The following is an 11,521-nucleotide window of genomic DNA, read 5'->3' as shown; positions in this document are numbered from 1 at the left end:
CCTCAGTCCTGGCCTTTTCCTGTAATATTTATTTCCTATCCTGGGCCTCTTTATCTAATAATGTCCCCCATCCTTGCCCCTTCCTGTAATAATGTCCCCTATCCTGGTCTTTTCCTGTAATGTCCCCCATGCTGGACCTCTTTATTTAAAGGGAACCTGTCACCAGAAATAGCGCTAATCACGCCCCCAGCCCTAACTGACACTCCCTCTGCATTGGGGCTCAGCTGTCAGTCAGGGCCGGGGCGCGGTTACAGCCACCACTCTGTATTTTCAGAGTTGTGACTGAACCAGCACCGCCCCTGCCTCCATGACTGAAACCGAATGCTGGCGTTTAGAATAAGGTTCATTTTCCGATGCATTTGGCTGCGTGCAGGCGCCGGGCAACATAATAACGCTATTAACCTGCAGATTAACCTCATATCTGCATGTTAATAGCGTTATTTCTGGTGACAGGTTCACTTTAATGTCTCCCATCCTGGCCCCTTTGTGTAATAATGTCCCTCGTTCTGGTTATCTACGTCCTTCATCCTGGGATCTTTTGTCCCCCATCCTGGACCCCTGTCCCCCCATCCAGAGCCCCTATTTCCTCCATACTGGTGGCCTATGTCCCCAATCCTGGCCCCTTTGTCTTCCATCCTGCACCCTTATGTCCTCCACATTGGAGCTCTTCCGTAATACAAAAAAAAGATTCTTCCTACCAGCTTGCGCTCCCGCTGTGAGCGGCGTCCTCTTGCTGCTCCATATGCCGCACGGATGGGGCGGCGCATGACAGTGACATCATATGCAGCCCACGATGTGCACACCAATACCAACTGGTGGCTTCTGATAGGGGGTCAATGCCCCTGTTTGAACAAAATACAATAAACTACAACAAAACCAAAGAAATGAGCCGGAGCATAAGTTGGTGAACATACAATGTGTAAGAGAATGTGTCCTTTTCTGAGCTAGGCATTTCATCTATATAGCTTCCCATGGGCAGGTAACTGAATAGTCGGGTCCCTGTCCTGCTCTGCACTTATCTACATTGAGGTCAACTGACACAATGTAAGATTTGAATACTAGAGACAGGATAGGACTGTCCTGATTGGGTGCACCTTGTCGTGGCGAGATGAGTTTTATGCTTTTTTGATCAAATTAATGTTAACTAAGTATATTATTTACATGTACTATTACTATTTACTTACTACAGGGTACATGCTCATTTTGTTTTTTTTTCTTGGGTTTTGTCTTGGGTTTTGTAAAATGGCCACAGTGTGAACATGTTCTTACACAATGAACATATACCAACTTATGCTCTTGGTTATTTCTTTGGTTTTGCTGTAGTTTCTTGTACTATGTAAAAACAGGGATGTGCTAGGTATTTCATCTATATAGCTTTCCATGGACAGGTATCTGAACAGTAGGGCTCCTGTCCTGCTCTGAACTTACCTACACTCAGGTCGGCTGACACAAGGTGAGGTTTTATTACTAAAGACAGAATAGCACCGTCCCAATTGGGTACAACTTGTTGCGGTGGGATGGCTTTCACGCTTTTTTTATTAAAATAGTGTTAACTAATAACTATGTTATTTACTGTTACTATTTACTTACTACAGGGTATATGCTCATTTACCCCCCTTCCTTTCTGAGCTAGGCATTTCATCTATATAGCGTCCCATAGACAGGTGTCTGAACAGTTGGACCCTGTCCTGCTCTGCCTTTATCTACATAGAGTAGCACTCTGTAACGCTAAGTATGCAAACATGAAATATATGAAATTTGAATAGCATTACTGCTCTTGAAAATATAAATAATTGAGAAATCTTAGCACATAAATTGGCCAATTCATGTGTACCCGTCAGCCACGGTAAGGCGTTTCTCGTTGCCAGGAACCTACCTAGTGTGAATCCTCTCTTAGAGACTAAAGTCTGCATGTGTATGGGAATGTAAGAATCTGCTATAATTAAAACTGCCAGTGGCTTAGAGGCGGAGTGCCCAGTCAGAAGGCCTATGCATATAAACAAAAAAACTGACCGTCACTTCCAAAACAAGAAATAGGTGTGTACAGGTGCTTACTAGGACCAGCCATCTCCATATACAACTAACAAATAAAGTAGCACTCTGTAACGCTAAGTATGCGAACATGAAATATATGAAATTTGAATAGCAGTACTGCTCTAGAAAATAGAAACATTCGCATACTTAGCTTTGCAGAGTGCTACTTTATTTGTTAGTTGTATATGGAGGTAGCTGCTCCTAGTAAGCACCTGTACAAACCTATTTCTTGTTTTGGAAGTGACGGTCAGTTTTTTTGTTTATCTACATTGAGGACGGCTGACATAAGGTAAGATTTTAATGCTAGAGACAGGATAGGAACGTCCTGATTGGGTACACCTTGTCGCTGTGGGACAATTTGTCACCTATGTTATTTACATGTACTATTACTATTTACTTACTACAGGGTATATGCTCATTTTTTTTGTTGGGTTTTGTATGTGAAATGGCCATGGTATGAACGTGCTTTTACACATTGCACAAATATAAACTTAAACTCTGGCTCATTTCTTTGGTTTTGCTAGTTTCTTGCACTTCCTACAAACAGTGGCATCGGACCCCCCTTTCTGAGCTAGGCATTTCATCTCTGTAGGTTCCCATGGACAGGTATCTGAACATTAGGGCTCCTGTCCTGCTCTTACCTTATCTACAGTACAGACCAAAAGTTTGGACACACTTTCTCATTTAATGATTTTTCTGTATTTTCATGACTTTGAAAAATGTACATTCACACTGAAGGCATCAAAACTATGAATTAATGTAGCGCCGGCGTCCCTGCCCTCTGCTAGGCAGGGACGCTGTTCCCCTCACCCCTCTGCTCCGAGCCCGGCGTCCTCCTCCCGCTCTGCTGGCAGCGCGCGCTCCTTCCCGGCCACTGTGCTTAGGGCGCGCGCGCTCCCTCCCTCTTAAAGGGGCCGCGCGCGCCGTCCTAAGGAGTCCCCGGCCAATGGCCGGAGGACTTCACCATATATAAGGCACCTCCTCCAAAATGGAGGTGCCCGAGCAATGTTGTTGCACTGTTCACTACTCTGCTTCAGCCCTCAGGTCCCGTTGCCAGTTACCTGCCAGATTCCTGCCAGTTTACTGTCTGATTCCTGCCTGATATTCCGCTTACCTGCCTGCTAGCCTGAGGTCCGACGGTCTGCCTACCGACTCCTGTCAGTCTGTCTAAGGACCAGCTTGCCCGCTCACCTGGGAGCGCTCTTCTGCTACCTGCCTGCTAGCCTGAGGTCCGACGGTCTGCCCTCCAACTCCTGTCAGTCTGTCTATGGACCAGCTTGCCCGCTCACCTGGGAGCGCACATCTGCTACCTGCCTGCTAGCCTACCTGGAGGCTCCGCCGTCACGTGCTGTGACCACCTGCCATTCCAGAGACTCCTGCCCGCTCACCTGGGAGCGCACACCTGCTACCTGCCTGCTAGCCTACCTGGAGGCTCCGCCGTCACGTGCTGTGACCACCTGCCATTCCAGAGACTCCTGCCCGCTCACCTGGGAGCGCACACCTGTTACCTGCCTGCTAGCCTACCTGGAGGCTCCGCCGTCACGTGCTGTGACCACCTGCCATTCCAGAGACTCTCGCTTGCTCACCTGGGAGCACACATCTACCATCTGCCTGCTAGCCTACCTGGAGGCTCTGCCATCACAGGTCGTACCTACCCTTTACCCAGAGACTGCCCCGGTCACTTGCCGTGACCTCCTGCCCCTTTACCCAGAGACTGCCCCGGTCACTTGCCGTGACCTCCTGCCCGTTCATCCAGAGACTGCCCCGGTCACTTGCCGTGACCTCCTGCCCGTTCATCCAGAGACTGCCCCGGTCACTTGCCGTGACCTCCTGCCCGTTCTTCCAGAGACTGCCCCGGTCACTTGCCGTGACCTCCAGCCCGTTCACTCAGAGACTGTCCCGGTCACCTGCTGTGACCGCCTGCCCATCTTCCCTGGTCGCCACCCGCTCCCTTACAAGGACCGCCCCCTTGTATAGTAGCTCAGAGGTTCCGCCTCCCAGACCCGTTACAATTAACACATGTGGAATTATATACTTAATAAAAAAGTGTGAAACAACTGCTAATATATCTTATATTCTAGGTTCTTCAAAGTAGCCACCTTTTGCTTTGATGACTGCTTTGCACGCTCTTGGCATTCTCTTCATGAGCTTCAAGAGGTAGTCTCCGGAAATGGTTTTCACTTCACAGGTGTAACCTGTCAGGTTTAATAAGTGGGATTTCTTGCCTTATAAATGGGGTTGGGACCATCAGTTGTGTTGTGCAGAAGTCAGGTGGATACACAGCTGATAGTCCTACTGAATAGACTGTTAGAATTTGTATTATGGCAAGAAAAAAGCAGCTAAGTAAAGAAAAATGAGTGGCCATCATTACTTTAAGAAATGAAGGTCAGTCAGTCCGGAGAAATGGGCAAACTTTAAAAGTGTCCCCAAGTGCAGTTGCAAAAACCATCAAGCGCTACAAAGAAACTGGCTCACATGAGGACCGCCCCAGGAAAGGAAGACCAAGAGTCACCTCTGCTTCTGAGGATAAGTTTATCTGAGTCACCAGCCTCAGAAATCGCAGGTTAACAGCAGCTCAGATTAGAGACCAGGTCAATGCCACACAGAGTTCTAGCAGCAGACACATCTCTACAACAACTGTTAAGAGGAGACTTTGTGCAGCAGGCCTTCATGGTAAAATAGCTGCTAGGAAACCACAGCTAAGGACAGGCAAGAAGCAGAAGAGACTTGTTTGGGCTAAAGAATACAAGGAATGGACATTAGACCAGTGGAAATCTGTGCTTTGGTCTGATGAGTCCAAATTTGAGATCTTTGGTTCCAACCACCGTGTCTTTGTGAGATGCAGAAAAGGTGAACGGATGGACTCTACATGCTTAGTTCCAACCGTGAAGCATGGAGGAGGAGGTGTGATGGTGTGGGGGTGCTTTGCTGGTGACACTGTTGGGGATTTATTCAAAATTGAAGGCATACTGAACCAGCATGGCTACCACAGAATCTTGCAGCGGCATGCTATTCCATCCGGTTTGCGTTTAGATGGACCATCATTTATTTTTCAACAGGAAAATGACCCCAAACACACCTCCAGGCTGTGTAAGGGTTCTTTGACCAAGAAGGAGAGTGATGGGGTGCTACGCCAGATGACCTGGCCTCCACAGTCACCAGACCTGAACCCAATCGAGATGGTTTGGGGTGAGCTGGACCGCAGAGTCAAGGCAAAAGGGCCAACAAGTGCTAAGCATCTCTGGGAACTCCTTCAAGATTGTTGGAAGACCATTTCTGGTGACTACCTCTTGAAGCTCATCAAGAGAATGCCAAGAGTGTGCAAAGCAGTCATCAAAGCAAAAGGTGGCTACTTTGAAGAACCTAGAATATAAAACATATTTTCAGTTGTTTCACACTTTTTTGTTAAGTGTATAATTCCACATGTGTTAATTCATAGTTTTGATGCCTTCATTGTGAATGTACATTTTTCAAATAGTATTACATTTTTCAAGTCATGAAAATACAGAAAAATCTTTAAATGAGAAGGTGTGTCCAAACTTTTGGTCTGTACTGTACATTGAGGTCGGCTGACACAAGGTGAGGTTTTAATACTAGAGACAGGATAGGACTGTCCCAATAGCATAGACCTTGTCGTGGTGGGATGTTTTTTACACTTTTTTGATCAAAAATAGTGCTAACTAAGCACCCTATGTTATTGACATGTACTATTACTATTTGCTTATTTACTTACTGCAGGGTATATCCTTCTTTTGTTTTTTTCTTGGGCTTTGTCTGTGAAATGGCCACAGTGTGAACACGCATTTATACACTGAACATATACCAACTTATGTTTCTGCTCATTTCTTTTGTTTTACAACCTCACCGTTGTAGCAGAGTTTGACTGCTCCTTACCCAGTTTTAAGTCTCCTACACAGATGTTTCTGTTTCAGTTAATGACTGTGTTTCGACCTACATATGAATATGATGACCATTATCACCTGTTTGGTATAATCCTACAGAATCACTGTGGAAGTGTAACTAGAAGAATTGATGCTGTTTTGAAGACAAAGGGCGGTCACACCAAATATTGATTTGATTTAGATTTCTTTTGTTCATTCATTTTGCATTTTTTGATTGATAAAAAAATATATATATATTTTTAATCATTCTTACATTGGAGCATTTTTTCCACACCTAGCTAAAACATTTGCACGGTACCGTATTTTTTTTTTCTTAAGGGGTGGGGGGATTTATCCATTTGGTCTTATTCACCGGATCTTTTACGACCGTAAAATTACCCGTTGATGTCTGTTATTGCTGTTTAGGTCTATTTAGAATGTGGATGAGCCTTACTACCAGGCACAGTCTAAGGGTTTTTTCAGATGAACATATCGTATATTTGGTTCTTGTGCCCCACAGACCACAGAGTGCGCACAGACCAATTATAGCCATTGTGCAAGTGCAATGCTCTATGTGGGAAAAAAAATCCTGCATGCACTACATTGGTCTTTTCCAGATCAGAACAAAGCATGCAATATAAAGGCAGCTGCATGCAATGAGGAAGAGCACACAGCACTGCACATAGAGTCAGTCACCTCGGCATTTTGCAGACTGGCCTGTTTTCTAAAATAGACGTCTGAACATGACCTAAGAACAAAAGATGTGCTGGAGTAGAAGATTTTTTTAAAAACCATATAAACCCATTAAGAAACCATATATAACAATGGGATAGCCTAGTCACTTTTTGAAATTCAATAAAATTTCACTCATTTGTTTGCATCATATCCCTGAAGGAAAAAGTGATCAAGACTTTCCCAAATAAATTGTTTAAATTTAATAAGTGCAAAATCTCCTGTAGGAGTTTTCTGGGGCAAGAATAACCGGATCTAGAGGAACGTGGCTGTTTTGGCTCGGAAAGTATCTAAGCCTAGGAATATCAACACCAGGATACAGCTGTCTTATTACTAAATACACGTTCACGGAGCAAATCCTACCCAATCACTACACGTCACCAGACATCTGTTTCCTGTTTTCATTCCTTCTCCGTTATATTACTATTGTGCTTTCCTTTCACCTGTAGGGACCTTTGGAGACTGGCAACAAATACTTATGTTCCCTCTGGAATGTACTATTTGTAGATGGTGGGCATTCTTAACTCTTTGTAAGAAAGGCAGAAGACCATCGGATACATATTTATTAACGCCAGTATGTCTGGCTGCACTCTCTTGGATGTTGAACAAGCTGTCCTTTTGACACTAGCTAATTAGGGTTATCCTCAACAAGTGACCTATTCTATGTGGCCATCTTTAATGACTAGTGCTGGAAACGGCTGTCCTAGATCAAAGCTATGCAGTCAGTATCAATGGGGTTTACTAGTCTTGTTGCTCACATGATTCATAAAAACTGATCTAAAGATTATTCATAAGTCTGGTCTATAGTAACACAGATCATGTGGATATTACAACTAATATTAAAGGCTATTTTTTATTTTCTTACCTTGATTAATAGAAAATTCCCAAGCACATGAGAAATTAAAAGCATAGGAAATTCTTCATTCCAGAAGAATGTTGCAGACATGGCCATATAGGCACTTCATTTGGCTGTTACGGGTGTCCATTCAGATGGCAGGATTATATATTTCATACGGAATAAAAAGGTAGCTTGGGTCTAGTAAAGAATATCGCTCTGTTCTGCTTGTTCACCGCACCTACGGTTTCGCTCCGCTCTGCTTGTCCACCGCACCTGCGGTTTCGCTCTGCTCTGCTTGTCCACCGCACCTGCGGTTTCGCTCTGCTCTGCTCCGCTTGTCCACCGCACCTGCGGTTTCGCTCTACTCTGCTCCGCTTGTCCTCCGCACCTGCGGTTCTGCTCTGCTAGTCCACTGCACCCGCGGCTCTGTTCCTGTATCCCAGTCTGTACTGGTCCCTATCCAGCCTGCGTTCTTACCTGCCTGTATGCATACCAGCCGTGCCAGCCAGCACCCGCCTGTATGCATACCAGCCGTGCCTGCCAGTACCCGCCTGTCTGCATACCAGCTGTGCCTGCCAGTACCCACCTGTCTGCATACGAGCTGTGCCTGCCCTTTCCTGCACTCCCCGATGTGGGTCAACAGCTGTGACTGGGGTCTGACCTGGAGTAGCACCTGGTCCCTCTGCTCGGTTCCTCCCTGGTTCACGGAGTCGACTGAGCCGCCATGCGACCTTGGTCGGACTGAGTTGATACTTAGTCACGCCCCTCCAGGCACTACTCGGTTCATGGTCCAGTGGGATCACTAACCACGCTCACGCCAGTCAGTCCGGGCGTGTAGGTAACAAACTTTTGCAAAACACTTGGGGGTTCAAAGTGCTCACCACACATCTAGATAAGTTCCTTAAGGGGTCTAGTTTCCAAAATGGGGTCACTTGTGGGGGGTTTCCACTGTTTAGGCACATCAGGGGCTCTCCAAATGCGACATGGCATCCGCTCTTAATTCCAGAGAGTTTTGCATTGAAAAAGTCAAATGGTTCTCCTACCTGGGGCTAAAAGAACATTTTTGTGGGAAAAAGTGATTTTTTTTTTATTTCTACGGCTCAATGTTATAAACTTCGGTGAAGCACCTGGGTTTTCAAGGTGCTCACCACACATCTAGATAATTCCCTGAGGGGTCTAGTTTCCAAAATGGTGTCACTTGTGGGGGGTTTCCACTGTTTAAACACATCAGGGGCTCCCCAAACGCGACATGGCATCCGCTAATAATGCAAGCAAATTTTACATTCAAAAATGGCGCTCCTTCCCTTCCGAGCCACGCCGTGTTTTTTCCCCACATGTGGCATATCAGCGCGCTCAGGAGAAATTGTACAACAAATTTTGTGGTCCATTATTTGCTGTTACCCTTGCGAAAATAAAAAAATTTAGGTCTAAAGTAAAATTTTTGTGAAAAAAAGTTAAATGTTCATTGTTTTCTTCCATATTCCAAAAATTCCTGTGAAGCACCTGGAGGGTTAATAAACTCCTTTGCATGTGGTTTTGAGCACCTTCAGGGGTGCAGTTTTTAGAATGGAGTCACTTTTGGGCATTTTCTGTCATAAAGGCCCCTGAAGGTCACTTCAAATGTGACGTGGTCCATAAAAAAATGGCTTTGTAAATTTTGTTGGAAAAATGAGAAATCGCTGGCCAACTTTTAACCATTATAACTTCCTAAGAAAAAAAATGTTGGTTCCATAATTGTGCTGATGTAAAGTAGACATGTGGGAAATGTTATTTATTAACTATTTTGTGTGACATCTCTCTTTGATTTAAAGGCATGAAAACTGAAATTTTGAAAATTGATAAATTTTCAACATTTTTGCCAAATTTCCAATTTTTCAAATACACCGTGTCTCAGTTCCAGCAAAGTGGATGAGATATATAGAAATCTCACAACCTCTGTGCTTCAGTTTACGCAGTGTAAACTGACCTGCGGTGCGTGTTTTGTGTTTTAAACCTTTAATATGTCAAGTTCTTTTCAGATTAAGAAAATCCTCAGTAAAAAACGCATATATAGGTTTTTGGTGTGTTTCCGCTGCATAAATGGGCAAAAAACGGATGTAATCTGCACATGACTGTATCAATAAAGTTTTATCAAAGCCAAATACCAGGAAGTGTGAAAAACAAAGCAGCTTTATTTAAACTAGGAGATACCAAAAAGAGACAAAACATGCGATAAAAACACATGTAAAAAAAAAGCACTAACAACACAACGAAAAGAACACGTTACCCAATTTACCTAATGTGTGCAGAAGTGCTGCCGAAAATCTGCAATATCAAAAACTCACCAAATACTAATCATGGGAACGTAGCCTTACTAGCGTTAGGGGCCATCCTGACTGGATACACCTTGTCGCAATGGGATGGCTCAAACTTTTTGATTAACAAAATTGTAAAGGAAACATATAATGGTAAGGGAAATGTATAGCAGTAAAGCTACATTGGTTTCAATCTGCCATCCACAGGAATGTATCTGCATCAAAAGACATAACCTCTAGGTATTTTGAATACAGGAACTCAGAACAAAGGGGGCTTTCCCTGAAATACAGAGATGTCAACCATGACACCTCAGCTCCATGACTCTGAGCTTCAAAGAGTTAGCAGATGGTCTGTAACCAAACAGAATATTTCCCATGTACTGTATGGAGAGGGGGTGAGAGAGGCGAAAGGTTTAATATGCAAGGTACTTGCCCCCTAATTAGCCCACAGTCCAATTACAACACAGCAATTTTAATATTCCAATGTAGACCGTCCTGGAAACACGAGCCCAGGGTCAGGAATGTAAAACTGTTTTTGTATTTATGTGTGTTGTTTTATCTTTTTAGATCTTTTCTTGTAGCATTTTATTTTTATTTTAAAGCTTAAAGAAGTTGTCTACAACTTTTTCATCGATGACCTATCCTTTGGTTAGGTCATTAGTGTCTGGTTGGGATCCGACACTCGACACCCCCACCGATTAGCTACTCTCTGTGTCGGAGGGCCACCGGTAAGAACTGCTCAATTGCAGAGCTGCTCCGTTTTCTGATAGTGGCCGCAGCAGGGTACTACACATCCGCTTCCTATTCAAATAAATAGGTCACAATCGAGCAGTTCCGGCCCGCAGCCGCCGACACCTAGAGCAGCTGTTTGGCGGGGGGGCCGGGTGTTGGACCCCGACAGATCAGAAATTGATGACTTATCCTAAGGATAGGTCATCAATGAAAAAGTAATGGGCAATCTCTATAAAAACTTTAATAAGTCTAGTCCTTTTATGCTCTAAAGAATACATGGCCTTTCAGAGAGTGTGTGGCCTTTTTTCATTGTCTGACAGTAGCATATATTTCGGGGACTCATCACCCCGTGCGTTTGTTGAGTGGTGGCTGCGTGTTGTGGATCCGGAGTGTGTAGTCTATGTTTGGCTGTGATTTATGCTCACTTTATAGCCTAGAACAAAGGTTGAGTGCTGGATTGAGTGAGAGGAGATAAATCAAACCTTGCAGACACCCATGTCGAAGTGTTTTTGTGACAAAAATGTTAATTAAGTGTAGTGTATATGTTTACTTATTGAAGTTTGCCTGCGCATTATGGGCTTGATTCATCAAATCTTTTACGACAGAATTTTGGTAGTAACATTTTGGTGCAACGCAAGGCTACGCTAAAATTTTGCAACTTTTGGTGTTCTCATGCCATTTTCACCCAGCTCTGACAAAATGGGCAGCGCTGGGGTGGGACAGGGGCGTGGCAACCCGCTCGTCAACTTCATGAGTGGAGTAAGATTTGTGGTGTGAGAGCAGGAGTTACTTTATCTATCCTGACTCCATTTTGATTTTTGTACGTGTATCTTCTGCTTACCAGAATGGAGCTTAGCCCCCGTCTCACATAGCGAGATCGCTAGCGAGATCGCTGCTGTGTCACGGTTTTGGTTACGCAACAGCGACCTCACAAGCGATATCGCTATGTGTGACACTTTGCAACGATCAGGCCCCTGCTGTGAGGTCGCTGATCGCTGCAAAGTGTCCTG

Source organism: Phyllobates terribilis, unplaced genomic scaffold (assembly GCF_046119375.1).
Source record: "Phyllobates terribilis strain yellow unplaced genomic scaffold, ASM4611937v1 Scaffold_4__5_contigs__length_816908805, whole genome shotgun sequence".
Classification (NCBI taxonomy): domain Eukaryota; kingdom Metazoa; phylum Chordata; class Amphibia; order Anura; family Dendrobatidae; genus Phyllobates; species Phyllobates terribilis.
This window is presented reverse-complemented; position numbering follows the sequence as displayed.